The sequence below is a fragment of the Ammospiza caudacuta genome, chromosome 1 (assembly GCF_027887145.1).
Source record: "Ammospiza caudacuta isolate bAmmCau1 chromosome 1, bAmmCau1.pri, whole genome shotgun sequence".
NCBI lineage: Eukaryota > Metazoa > Chordata > Aves > Passeriformes > Passerellidae > Ammospiza > Ammospiza caudacuta.
In genome coordinates, this window is record NC_080593.1 from 51,157,925 (window position 1) to 51,172,244 (window position 14,320).

The 14,320-nt window shown below is 35.6% G+C and overlaps 1 protein-coding gene across 1 annotated transcript in view; it reads right to left on the minus strand.

The window, feature by feature from the left end:
- CNTNAP2 (contactin associated protein 2) overlaps positions 1–14,320 on the minus strand; it is a 1,023,368-nt gene that overhangs the window by 683,766 nt on the left and 325,282 nt on the right. The window lies entirely within an intron of this gene.

The following is a 14,320-nucleotide window of genomic DNA, read 5'->3' on the forward strand; positions in this document are numbered from 1 at the left end:
TAATACACAGAAAACAAAATGTTTACAGACTTGATGTGATTTACAGGGGTTTTATTTTGCTTTTTAGCTTTGAACAAAATAAATGTCTTGGCACACCATCAAATCATGTAGTCTAGTCCATGGGCTTATTTTTATTGCTTTTAATTTCACTTATAGTCTTCAATTGATGTCACAAGCCTTGCCTGCTTGCCAAACAAGCAACATTGCTATATTGCATCTTTTATACTCCCATCATTAGGCGGCAGCATTGCCTCAGTCTTAGACAACCCTAAAACTCATTCAGCTGCTACAGGTGTTAACATTTGCAGGTGATTGGACATTTTAATGTCATCATATCAACAGGATGATCTGAGGCCTTATATGGTTGCCTTTCATTGTAATTAAAAGTGTAGCACTACACCAATGACAACGAATTTGTTAAATTCTCAAAATTTACAATAGATGCTTTCTCCCTCCTCTACCCAGGAAAATAAATATTGTTGTAATAGCAGAGATGATGTCTTCTCTCCCTATCCTAATATCCTCATTAATCTGACATATCTGTGATTGATTGCAAGCAAAAGATAATAAGTTGGCACTGTACAAAAGCCATCTTGGTAAAACAATCCTTTTGTGGCTACCGAAGAAAAATAAGGTTCAAAGGTGAGCATTTTAAAATTTTTTAGAAAGACGAATTTAAACAGTGAATCACTAAAATTTCCTTCATCAATCCAATTGTTGAAAAAGTGTGACATACTACAATGCTATGAAGGTTAAAATAGATATTGTGGTTTTTACCATAATGCAAGAGATTTAAATTAAACCAGAAGATTTTGTTAAGCACATTTAAAGGAAAATACTTCAAAGCATAAAAATAAATAATTTATTTATTTAGTACATTCTTATTATTTAGACAAGACTTTGGCCTTCTGTAATTGATAAACAGTCATTGTAAATTTCAAGTAGGTTTTAAAGAGTCTTCACCTACAAATCCTTTGAAAAGTTTCTAAAATTTAAGTGCTAGCATTCCTTTCCTCCATTGTTTCTTATGTAAGAAGAGTTACAAAGCATTTTTTACATCACGCTTAGGAGAAGTTAAAGAGATGTGACAATAGTCATATCTAGGCCATGAGATGGAAATACTAGTTTGCAAGACAGACTGCCCTATCAACATTTCTCCCAAGCAAGAGACAAGAATTTTAGTCAATGTTGCAAAGAGCAGCAAACAATATTATCCAATATCTCAGTTTCAGATTTGCCTCCTGGCTTTTCCCTGAAAGCAAAGAAATAAATAGTCCAAAGGATGAAGGAGAAACATGCTGCATAACAGCTGACTGTGCTGCTGAGCAGATCAGCATGGCAAAGGAATGGTGGTCACCCTGTGCAGGCAGGGCAGCCATCAGCCATCAGCCATCAGAAGCAGCCTGTGAGCATCAATTAAATTTGTCCTCTTCCACTTTGATTCACCAAGCTCTGTAATTTGGGGGAGATGACTACTTTGCTAATTTTGTTGCTGATGCATGTAACCTTTAGTGGTTTGAGAATCCTTTTTTCTCCTACAAAATATTTATTTTCAGGTACACGATATAAATAAGTTAAGAAAATGTTCCTTTACATACAAATTTCCCCACTATAAAAACTTGAAAACACCTGAGTTCACAGGAAGAATTTAAATACATTTGTATCTCCATTCAATCTAAGTAGATACAAAAATCTCAGATCCCCATAAATGTTCACATGCTCACAGTTCTTCATATCATTAAATATTTTGCGAAAAAAGCCCTGCTTTTTCATCAGAATTCATAATTTGGTTTGATATTAGATTGGGAATAGAAGAGTTACTGGTAATTACATATTTTGCCTTTTGAAGGAGTGAGGAATTTGGAAATCAAACCTAATTTCTACAATATGTCATTATTTTTGAAATAAACAGTACTTTGTGGCCAGCACATTATGAAAGAATAATGAATTATCTTTAGGGAAGGAGCAAAATAACAGCGTGTTAGTAGATTACAGGGAACATTATGTCATACTGAAACTAGAGTAGTGTATTAAAAGTGCTGAATAACTGCTATTCAGAGTTGTTATTCAAACCTTGGTGAAAACTGTTAATTCTTAATAGTTTTTGGCTATATCGTGAATTTTATTACATTTATTATTTTTACTTTTTATTATGGCAGAAAAATAGGCACTAAATAAATGTTTTTTCCTACAATGCTCCCTTTATTTCATGAACTGTCTTTGAACAACAAATAGGGCCATATGCAATGAAATCAATAGACTTAAAAATTAGAAGGAGATTAGAACTAAAAAATTGTTTTAAAGATACTAAACACACGCATATAATGCAATTTACTTCCCTTAAAAAGGTAAGGAGCATTTATGGAGCTTTTAGGTAATAATGGTGCAATTAATTCAATTGCAAACAACATCTGCTTCCTATTTTTTATTTTTATGCTGTTCCGGAATTTAATGTGATTAAACATATTCACGCAATCAGCAGCCAAAATATTTGACCCAGTGACACGAACCAAGTGAGTCATGAGATACTCTGGTTTATGCCACATAGCACTCTACACCACACACAGGGCAACTCATTTAAACTTGAGCAAGAATGACTGTGCAGGAACTTGTGTCAATAGGGAACTCCAAGTTCAGCAACAGTAAAGTCAGCACTGAGCATGTGGCCCAAATATCCCCGAGCATCCAAGAAAATTTCCTATGCATAAAAGCCAATAAGTTTAATAAGCACAGCCAGCCTGAGCATGTTGCTGGTAAAAGGCAGCTATGAAAGATTTCATAAAGTTTTATTTTCAAAACAAGTAATTTGATCTGCCCCTACTGCAGACCGACCAAACTACTGAAACAAAGACATGACATGCAGAAGACATAAAACTATATTCAAAATGCTAAGAACTTGTAAAAGTGGAAATTGTTAATGATTTTGCACCAAATAAAAATGATTGCTAATGAACAGTATTAGCTTCAATACTAATGAAGTTCAAAGGTTTAATTTTTTTAAGTTACGAATATTCCAACACATTTCCTGTTTTTATTGCATTTTATTCCACAAATTTATTTTGTGGAACAGAAAGCAGCATGGAAAACATAGTTTATTTCTGAATGACACATGCACAATATATTTCAAGGAGTATATAGAATTTAAGTCAATGTGGGCCTATTTTTTCATGTATAATTTCTTCCTTTTAATTATGTACATATTTCAGCTCCCTATTCAAAGTTGGGGAGTGAGTTTCCTCCCATTAATTGCACACAAAGACAGCCAACAAGATAAGTTAGCCTTACTTTCTTATCGTTCCCCACAATGAATTGTCAGTAAACAGCAAAGCTGGGGTAAGCTCACAGATTTTATATTTTTATCCAAACTGTCATAGGATCTGTCCGAGTTTACAGATCTATAAGAAGGGGGACACAGATGATTTTGGAAAGTCTCTTCTGTTTCACTTAGAAATCATTCTTTTGAAAATTTGGGACTTTCATTTCCATTCATGATGAAAACTGGAAACATTAATTTGCATAGGAAGAATCCATTTTTGTTTTAGTCTCACCTGTTCATCACTTCTTACTTCAAATAACAAAATTAAAAATGCCAGTACTGTGGCAAGTCTAGTGTTTTACTCTTTCCAAATCAGTAATAAAAAAGTTTCAATGACATGAATAAAAAAAGAAGAGGATCCTTACTCAGAAATTTAATTAGAAAGGAAATTATAGATGTAAGATGTAGGTTTTGGGGTAGTTACAATTCAGGGAATTATTTTATCTAATCATAGAACAATTCTATAGGCTTTCAGCAAGGCAAAAAAATATGCCTTTTTTAATAATTATGTAGCCTGAAACATTCCTAGAGCTTGAATCATCTTATTTTTATGGGAAAACCACAACATAATCTTTCAATGAGAAATAGCACTTTCTAGGTCACTGCCATAGCATGAAATCAATACTGTTTGACACCTTGCTATTTTCCAAGACATTGCTTGTCATTCTGCTACATAAAAGATAAATCAAGACAAAAAAGAAATCTTTGAAATACTGAGATCATTCATTTACTGAACTTCAGAGAAAATATGGGCAGCCATTTTCTACAGTACCTAGAAAACAATATAAGAGACCCAAACTCCTAAATGGCATAAATCCACCTGCACTCTTTGTCACTATTGCAGTTAAGCAGGATGTCAATGGAGGTTTTCATTTTTGCCTTGTCTTCCTCTGTCCATTGTATAATAGATAAAGACATTACACAGAGAAAATAAAATGCTTCCAGCTGTGAGACCCCCAACAAAGGAAGGATGACGAACTATTGGAAAAAGCCCAGAGGAAGTCACAAGATGCTCTAAGGGCTGGAGCACATCTCCCATAAAGACAGGCTGAGAAAGTTGGGGTTGTTCAGCCTTGAAAAGAGAAGGCTTTGGGGTGAACTAATTGTACTCTTGTATACTGCCTGAAGGGAGTATACAAGAAAGACGGAGAAAGACTTTTTCCTAAGGGTGTGTAGTGACAGGACTAGGGGGAATGGCTTCAAACTGAGAGAGAGTAGATTTATGTTAGACATCAGGAAAAAATTCTTTACTGTGAGGCTGGTGAGACACTGCAACAAGTTACCCAGAGAGGCTGTGGATGCCCCATTCCTGGCAGTGTTCAAGGTCAGGTTGAAGAGGGCTTTCTGGTCTGGCAGAAGGTATTGAAACTACATGATCTTTAAGGCCCCTTCCAGTCCTGGAACACTACAGTGGGTCCAGCCACACTGGGAAGAGTTACGCTTTTACAGAAATCTTGGATGATTGCAGACTTTGCATTTCAAGCTGCTTTGAGGGAGGGTCACATTTACCATGTGCTCGGTAGTGTCCTCCAACAAAGACACTTCAGGCCTCTTACAGGGCTTCATTTCTAATTGCAACAATCTTATCCTTATACTGGCATGGACAAACATTTATTTCTTTATCATAAACAGCATGCATTTGTTTATTTCTTGTATCCATCTGCTGTTCTGGCTAAATTTGGATTTATAATCCATTCCCTATCTTCAGGGTAGGGATTTTCTTTTGCATTTTTGAAAAGCTCTTCTTTTTAGCACATAACAGCAGGGATGCATTTGCAGACGAGACCATGCAAAACATCAGTGATGGGCAAATAATGAACATTCAGCTTCAAGAGAAGCAAAAGTTGATATTTAGAACATAAAAAAATACTGAGAAAGTAGCAGCATGAGAGAAGAAAAGAACAAAAATGACAACTAGATATCTTCTTCTCTAGAATTCACTATTAGAATTTACCCCAAATCAAACCGTATTTACTAGAAACTGGCAAATGACATCCAATTTTTGACCTACTTTTCAATGAGTTAAAACAGTTTTCTAGAAGGGTGGAAGAAATTAGGAGAGAGTAAGCCCTGAATCTCTAAGTTTATTATAAAATGCATCTAATAAATCTCATTTTGCAGGGGTAATACATAGGAAAGATCCAATAATCATTCCTAAAATTAGCCTTCCTTATTAGCAGCTGAAAGATGCAAGCCTATAAAGGGGGTATGGTTTTCATTTTTTAGACTTGTAAAACAACTATTTTTATTCTATTTTCGTGGAGGAGAGTAAGGATCAGCCCTTATTCACTGTAGCAGATATTTATTGAACAATGTTAGACTAATCTTAGAAGACTTGCCTTCTAGTAAAAAAGCAGACAGGCTCCGTATATGTAAAAAAATCCCCTAATTATATTTCTTAAAATTATTTCATTTTCATTTAAAAACATGAAAGTTAAAAGTAGAAATAACCCAAGGGATAACAGTAGTTATCAGGATACAGTCCACACAGATCTTTTTTAAAAGAACATTAAAATCAGTATATTATTTTTTAAATCCCAATAGATCTTTCTTACAGTAAATGCAATTAAAATAAATCCCTTGATGTAGTGTCTGCTTCTTAATACCCACTGCTTCCTAGTATATCTTAACTGAGCACATATCACATATGAGGGAATGAACAGTCAATCTGCCCTAAGGAGCAGTGGTGATATCTAACAAAAAATTGATGCAAAAGAGATCTCATTGTTGTCATTCACAGTTGTCAGACTCAGAGTAGGGGGAAAAAAGTCAGAAACCTAAGGAGTCTCATATCCTGAATTCACTGTTGGGGAACAAACACTTTGCAGCTTTGGTTATTTTAATGAACACATCACTTTAAACTATGCCTTTCCCATCTGTTCTGCTTTCTAATTACATATGCAAAAAAAGCTCGTTCACAACTGCATCCTAATGGAATCTTAAAACTGGGGCGAGATTTAAATATTCTGTGCACATCATCTGTATTCAAGGCATCAAGCAGCTTCTTCTCCATGAGGTGTTTTCTTGTTTTTTTGGGCAGAAAGTCGAGGCAAGGCAACGGATCACTGCACCCCGGCATACAAATCCCTTGCATAAAAAATAACCACAGTGGCATACAAAAGATGAGGTGGAGAGTAGAGAGATCTCCCTTTCCTCACATCACCTTTGCAAGTACCATGACACAAATCTCTCACTGTATGTTTATGCATTGCAGCACTGGGGTTTTCCTGACAACTCAGGTCATATCCCCAGCAAGAGCTAGCAAGTGTGTAGTTAATGGAGAACAAATACTTCCTCTGCAGTGTCTGTGCTGAGCTATTGAGCCTTGATTCATAGCTTGTTATTCAAGATTTTAGTGCTGGCCAGATCACTAATAGTAACTGACCTTGATTGAATAGCATTCATATCACTTTAAAATACAAATACAAGCTCATTATGACAGTTTCTTGCATCTGCTGTGATCCTTCCTTAGTAGAGATGTCAGAAAAAGAGGAATTAAGGTATTCTAGCACCTGATTTATAACATTTCAATAGCAATGAGAAGCCTAAACACTTTAGTCACATAAGTCATCTCCTTTTTCCATTAGTTGAGCCCACAAATTGACGGTAGCCAAAGCTGAATTACTGAAAGTTATATCATGGTGTTCTAGCTTATCTTGATTAATATTTTTCCCTCAAATTATTGCACATGAAAAATGATTAAATGATGCAATTCTTGCTTACAGATCTTGTTCTGTAACAAGTCTTCAGCCATAAAAGAAAAGCTAAACCTCCAGTCTTACAGATACCTGCTGTGTGAGATCCTATAGGGAACATATTTCTGCTTCAGTATATACCAGTGGTGTTCCTGTGATGTGCAAACAACACTAGTGAAATGCTCTCTGTGAACAAGTAGAAGCCACATGATTACTTCATTCTACTCACTGTCTGTTTTCTATGTATGTTTTTTAACTGCAATTCTCCAGGTCTGTGTCTCTGACAAAAAAAATCTCCCTTGAAATTCCCTGCTCGTGGTGTACTCCCTCCAGGTCTTTCAGGACCTTAAAGAGTCTGAGCCCAGCAAGTAGAAAAAGAAAACAAACTACTGGGCTCCTGACATTAAATAAAGTAGTTCTGAAGTCCAGCTCCCTTAATGATTATCAACAGTCAAACTTTGCTGGCTGCTACTGATGTTTGCAACACCCACTAGGGCTCAGCTCCTGGGCTGCTGCAGAATCTGAAGACTGCACACTTTTTCCTCTGTTACTTTTTTTATATTTCTACCAGTTTGTTTTTTGTAGTGCTGTTGGTGTGGTTTGGGATTTTTAGTTTGCTGGTTTTTATAAGGTTCTTCTTCTGAGATTGGCAAGAAAAAATCCATTCAGGAATATATTCAGGCCGAAGACTCTTCCCTAGTGTTTCCTATCCAGGCTAAACCTGATTTTCCTCTATACACTTTAACATCTGCTCAAAATTTCAAACCTGAATTCCCATTTCACAGGAATTGATGCGAAGCTGGTCTCAACCCAAACTATCAAAATTGTTAATAAAGCAGTCTGAAATATTCTTTCCTTCTGGAGTGGCAAAATTACTGTGCATTTTTATAATTTTCCACAAAAAGTTATAAGTCAAGATAATGAATTTTCCTAGAGAGGAGCAAAATTACTGAAAGTAAAAAGTTAAATCAGACATTTCAACTGAAAATTTTTGAATAGCCAGAAACAGTTTTGTGAGACTTTTCCATGTGCAAATTTCCTAGAAAATTAACAGTTAGAGGGAGATATACTACTCTCTTATTTGTGTCAATGTGGTATTGACCCAATCCTGAGTAAAGACAGGACTCATCCTCAGCTGCCTCATTGCATAGACACTGTTTCCAAGTGTTTCTGCACACCATACCTTGCTCAAGATATCACAGGAGCTCTGATAGCACCAATGCCATGCATGAAGATAAGCTACCAATGCTCAATCTGTCCTAGTACATGCATTTAATTCTTCTTTCTTCAGCAAGCAGGAGCATAGAATTGTGAAATATTGAGACATGACTTTTGAAAGTTAATATACAGATGATTCAAGGCGTTTGTGGCATTTTCTGTTTTAGCAAAGTTAAAAGATAATTATATTTTTCTTTGATGCATCTATTGCTAGCAGTACCCGAAATCCTTATCCGTTCTCTCCATTAAGAAAATATATTCTATTTTTAAAAATTACTGTGTACTGCATCCATTTTGGTGATGAAAGCTCATATTATGCCTTTTATTTTGCTAATAGCAAAACATTTATTGATATCATATGCAGAGTTGCAACAACATCAGAGGAACAATTTTCTTCTTTATTTTAATTTGCAAAATAATATGTTCATTTTGAGATAGAACTATACCACAGTAGAATTCAACTTTTTAGGGCAGCAATTTGCCTGAAGTCTATGGTAAACTACTAATAAACAATGAGGATTCCCTAATGAGTTTATACTCCTTGAAGCGAAAACATAGCACTGTATACAAAAATCATTATAATCATGTGAGAATATACAAGGGGGAGGAAAAAGCCAGCAAAAAAGTTATAACACAAATAAAAGTATCAGTGCTCTTATCAGTGGCATCAAATGTTAATTTACTCTCATGGGATTAACTAATCTGATACATTTTAGACACTAATCAGGGTAAGAAATTCTGCTAGGATTTTTATCCAATATAAATTAATGAGAACTCAAAGTTCATTCAGCAGAGCATTTCAAAAATTACAGTACAATAAATTAAGAGCCCCAAATGCACACTTCAACTCTTCTTTTTTACATTTTACCCCACAGAAGGGACAAGAATATGGAAATGTTGGCTTTACAGTAGGAGGGTTCAACATACATAGTCTGGGGGAGGATTCAGAGCAGGATTTAACTTCAGGTGTCCTAAATCAATCCCACTTCTCCCCCTGCCTCTGTTAGCCCTCTAACACTCTTAGGAAGACATGGCTCCCTAGGCAGAAATTAATCTCTTTGCTTCTTCCACACTCTTCATTCAAGCTCTTCAGGCTACAGATTAAAATACTTGTTGTGAATGTGTTTTTTTTTTTTCAACACTGTCAGTCAAGACTCAACGCTGCTGAGAAGAAAAAGGAACTTTTGCATGTTTGGACTAACTGAATAGACCCACTCCCCCAATAAAAGGAAAAAAAATCCCACCACCACAAACAGCTAGAGTGCAGATTGGACCTAGGTGATTTCTGTTGGTACTGAGCTGCAGTTGACAGATTAAGAAACAGCTACAAAAAAAAGGTATTCAAGACAGAAGCTAACTTGGCAGGAGCAATGCCCAGGCAAGAAAAGACCTAAGTGAGGACAAAAGTAACTTTAGTTTGTGTGCATGTATGCTGCTGTAACACACCATTTGCCTCACAAAGACGACTGAGAAAATAAACAGCACTCTGAAACTTTCTGAGGAATACTGTATTCCTAAAGCTAGTAATTTCTCCTACTTTACCATAAATGCACAACCAAAAGTTTCATCCCCACAGAGCTTGCTGCTCTGACCTTACAGAAGTTACATCATTCTCTTCTTGAATAAAGTTCATATTTTTCCTGAAACAAGCAAGTCTTACTAACAGTCTTCAAGAAAATTTCCATCTGCTGAGCCTGGTCAAGGAAAGAGTACTTCAGCTAAAACTAAATTGTCCAGGAACATCCGTGCAACTGTAAGAAAGTTTTTTCATGCTCTCCTGATTCACTTTTATATTGAAGAAAGCCACTTATCACAAACAGTTAGTGTTTCTCTTCTTCCAGTTACATGGATATGATTCCTACTGAAGACAGAGGGATTTTCCTTATGGCAGAAGCCCAGGAAATAAGTATGCAGTAAGAGCTTCTAAGCACTAAAGTAGGTAAATCACTACTTCTGTAAAAATTGAATCCTATGATTATTGTGCTATAAAAATGTTAAACAGGCAAAACCACATGGCTTAAGAAGAGAAAGCAAAATATGATAATTTTATCTATTATGGTTAGAATATAGATTTAAATACAGGTTTTTTTGAAAAGAATGAAAGAGAACAAATATGTGCTATTAGTTGTGGGTTTAAAAGCATCTTATCCGAATATTCAGCTTCTGATTTGGCCATGTTAATTAACCATCAAAAAAATCAGAGTCACAAGATCTAGCCAATGCTTATGAAGACAGTGCAATTAGTTTTCTCTTTTAATTTTTATTACTATAATGAATTTATTTTTTGTTATTACAAGAATCAAAGTATTATTTGGAACACAGAAGTTTTATTTGCTATAGATTTTACAAAGCAAATTTGTCACAAATCCTACTCCAGTAAAAAATGTATGTCTGCAACATACATTAATTTGATCTATGAAAATGTATAATATATCCTCAAGTTATTCCTGACACACTCCAGAAAACTGGGTTGGCTGCATCCCACTGTGCCTCCCTTCCAGCAGGTGTCAGAGATTAAAGTTTTACATGAGAATGAAGGTACCCAACCTGGAGATGTTCTTAATTTGCTCAAAGAATATGGCACCCACTTTCTCATTCTAATTTCGTGGATTGCAATACTTTCCTGCCAAAACTTTACCCCTCACCAGCTTCTCCTTGGACCTTGACACACAACGTCTCAATGACAGGCCCAGCTCTATTTTCCCAGGCTGTGTGCATTTGTGTGCATCACTCAAGAGTTATCTCTTTGCTCTCTTTTTCTCCTCCTGATGTCTCCTGTTTTTGAAGCTTTTGTTTTCCAACTCCAGACACCACTTTCCCATTCAAGTGGGGGTCGTAATTTTCCTGTGCTACCCTAAATGCACTGGAGGAGGCCAAAAAGGGAGGGAACTGGAACATTCATACTGTGAGAAGAGACTGAATGACCAGGCCTTGTTCAGCCTTGAAAATAGATGAGATGAGGAAATGTTGTATGATCCAACTGCCTTACATAGGCTAAAGTATTTCACATTATTAAGATCATAAAGGAAGAGCCCTCCTCCCTAAAAGCTTTCCTATTCTCCTTAAATAAGAACCCCAAATCTATAGGGGCTCGAATCTTTCCTGAAATTCTCTTCCTAAATTTGCCAAGCTAGGTAATATTTCTGCTCTAGAAAACAACTCACTAATAAATTCTCATGATTTTGCACACATGCTTTTTTAAATTTACCTTAAAAAAAAAAATCTCTGTATTGCATAATCATTACTAGTAACTATTATCTGCATCAGGATAATACATTGATTTTCCATATGAGATTGACCTCTGCTTATTCATCATATCACTTTATAAATTATTTCTTTTAAATTTTTGATGTTTGGGAAATCTTACTGCCATAGAAGTGGACTTCAATTTTCATCTTTTCCTGCCTGATATCTCATGGTCAAAAAAATCTCCTTTTTTTCTGAATAGATACTTTAGAAAAGTAATAGGGTTGCCCCATAAAACCTCCAAAAATACTCAAAGACCCCCATAAGCTCCTGGAGACTGAGAAACAAAGAATTTCTTTAATTCATTCTCAAAAAAAAAAGTAGAAATGAGCACAAAAAGAGCAGAAAATCAGCAAATTGGCTTTCAAACTCTTGTCTTGTAAAGGAAGTTAGGGATTTGAAGAAGAAAAATTCTAGTGTTTTAAAAGCAAAGTTTATCACAAAACAATTACCAATGGTTAAACAATGAAGTCAGTGATGGGACTAGAAAATGTCCCATCATATCCCAAAAGGGACTAGAAAATATGTCATCTTCCTTCAGCTGTCATTTTCTTGCATAAGTGCAAAAATACTCACAAAAATAAGAGCTGGTTCAGCTTGCCCTATAACAGATGCAACTCCATTTTGCTATCTTTATCAATATTCTGCTACAAGGTCTAAAATTCTGAATATTGTGCTTACAGCTCATTGTACTGAGCAGTGTCAGTATTTGAACAACGACCTTAGAGGAGACACAAGCGCATCTGGTGGAACCAGACAATGAAATCAGCAACATGCAAGATCAAGTGTGGGGTTTACAAACTCACTTAAAAATCTGAAAGCCAAGATAACTGTGATTCAATAGTCTTCATCAAAGATCAAGAAGAAAAAAAAAAAACATACTTGATTCTTAATCAGCAAAACAATGTGAAGTATTCTGGACACAGTATTCTTCAGGGTCTAAGGTTTCTACCCATCTTTATTTACAGACTTGAAGTTCTCAGTTACATCTCTCCTAGCACAATGCATGTTTGGATCCAGGCTACATTTTAACATTCCTAGCTCTTATTACAAAACTCCTTGAATCCAGAGTAACTGAAATAGTTTTAGTTGCCACCAGTTTTCTCCTGTTTTGTACAACTTTGCCTGACAAATTCATGTTTAAGGCTAGCATTGTCACACACCATCGAAAAAAGATCTAAAACAGTAGCTTGTGTCACATCAACATCCCTGGAGCTACGCTCATCTGCTGAAGGATTACATGCAAGTCAGAACATATTGCGTTGCATTCTATCATGCCAAATCTGCAGTGACAAGTTTCTTCAACACTAAAGCTGAGTTTCTGAAGTGACAAGCCTCAGGAATCGAGCATCTGCAAAATCTCCATGTACGTTCGAGAATTCCAAAAACACAACAATTTTTATTAAACATTTTTTAATCAGGCTGGTGAACACTGCACACTGTCACAAACTTAACAATGCTTCTGCCACAGCCATCAGCTTTTTAATGTGCTACAACCTTTAAAAAAGTTTCTTGGTGATCTGTACCTTTATGATGTGATGCCACTTTCCATTAGCCATGAATAACTGTTAATGTAATTTGAGGTCATGGAAATGGTTGTGACCCAGAAGGTACCAATATTGCAATACTGGTATTTACTTATCTTTTTGGCAAAGTTAAATTACCATCCAGCATCAAATGCAAACAAGCTGCTAAAATATTCTCACTTGTGAAAGAATCCTTCCCATGTGGACAAGCTTTGTGAAAAAGTACAAGTCCTTGAGCTCCTCATCCAGAGAAGGGATTTTGTTTTATGTATCTACAAAGTACAAGTGTCTTTATACACCTTCCCCATCCCCAAACTTTAAACTGAATTACTATTAAACTGAATTACTGGGCAGTTCTGGGGGTTTTAATTGACTGTGTCAAATCACCAACAACGACCAAAAATAGTTCATGAAAAAATCCTTCTTTTTATAGGGAGATAATTGTTATAAAATGTTAGCTTCATCATTTGGAGTTTACCTCTTTTATTTGGCATGAGCTCTTTCAAAGGAATTCTTCGATAAATTGGTGAACTTCATTTTACAGCTTTATCTATCTGGCAAAGAAAATTTGATGCTCAGATGCTCAACTCTATATTGTAGAAGCACATTATATACTTTCAAGCAAACATAGTTAAAAAGAACAATATAATCCCTCTGGGAATAAAAAGAAATCAAATGCAGACATGGTACATTAGCTTAATAAAATCCAGGAAAGGCATTTACGAACTCTCTGGCCTGAGGGTCCCTTTAGGAACAAACACAAATGATCCTGTTTTTTACATAATCTTCCTTCTCTAGCACTATCTGCAGTGCAATGTATCCTTTCAATTTGAAGCAGACAGTGCTGTGACAGCTACACTTTAAAGAGTGTCCTAATTTGTTGAGAGCGGTTTTCTCAATTAGCTCTGTAGCCACTGTATATCAATGTAGCTTTGTTTGAGCAGATCTGAATGCATGCTATTCCTAACTTATGTTTTCCATGTAAATTCTAATGAAAAAAGACTGACACACTGTCCATTAACACTGAGAACACAACGGGATTTCTGTTCGAGACTAGCCTGGAAAATTAATGAAATTTAGGGGCTCAGTTTTCCAATATGCCTTTACAAATCTATCTTTTCTCCTCTTTCCAATTTCATATAATCCTCTACAGTTTAGCTCATTCCTATTCAATTTGCCAGAACACTTAAAAATTTTTTCATCTTTAAAATCTTTAGTTTTCCTTTGTGTGGAGTAGGAAGTGGGAGCATATTTTAAATATAATTTTGTCAGAAAGTTGCATATACCAATTATTTAAAACTCTGTCAATATTTACTAAT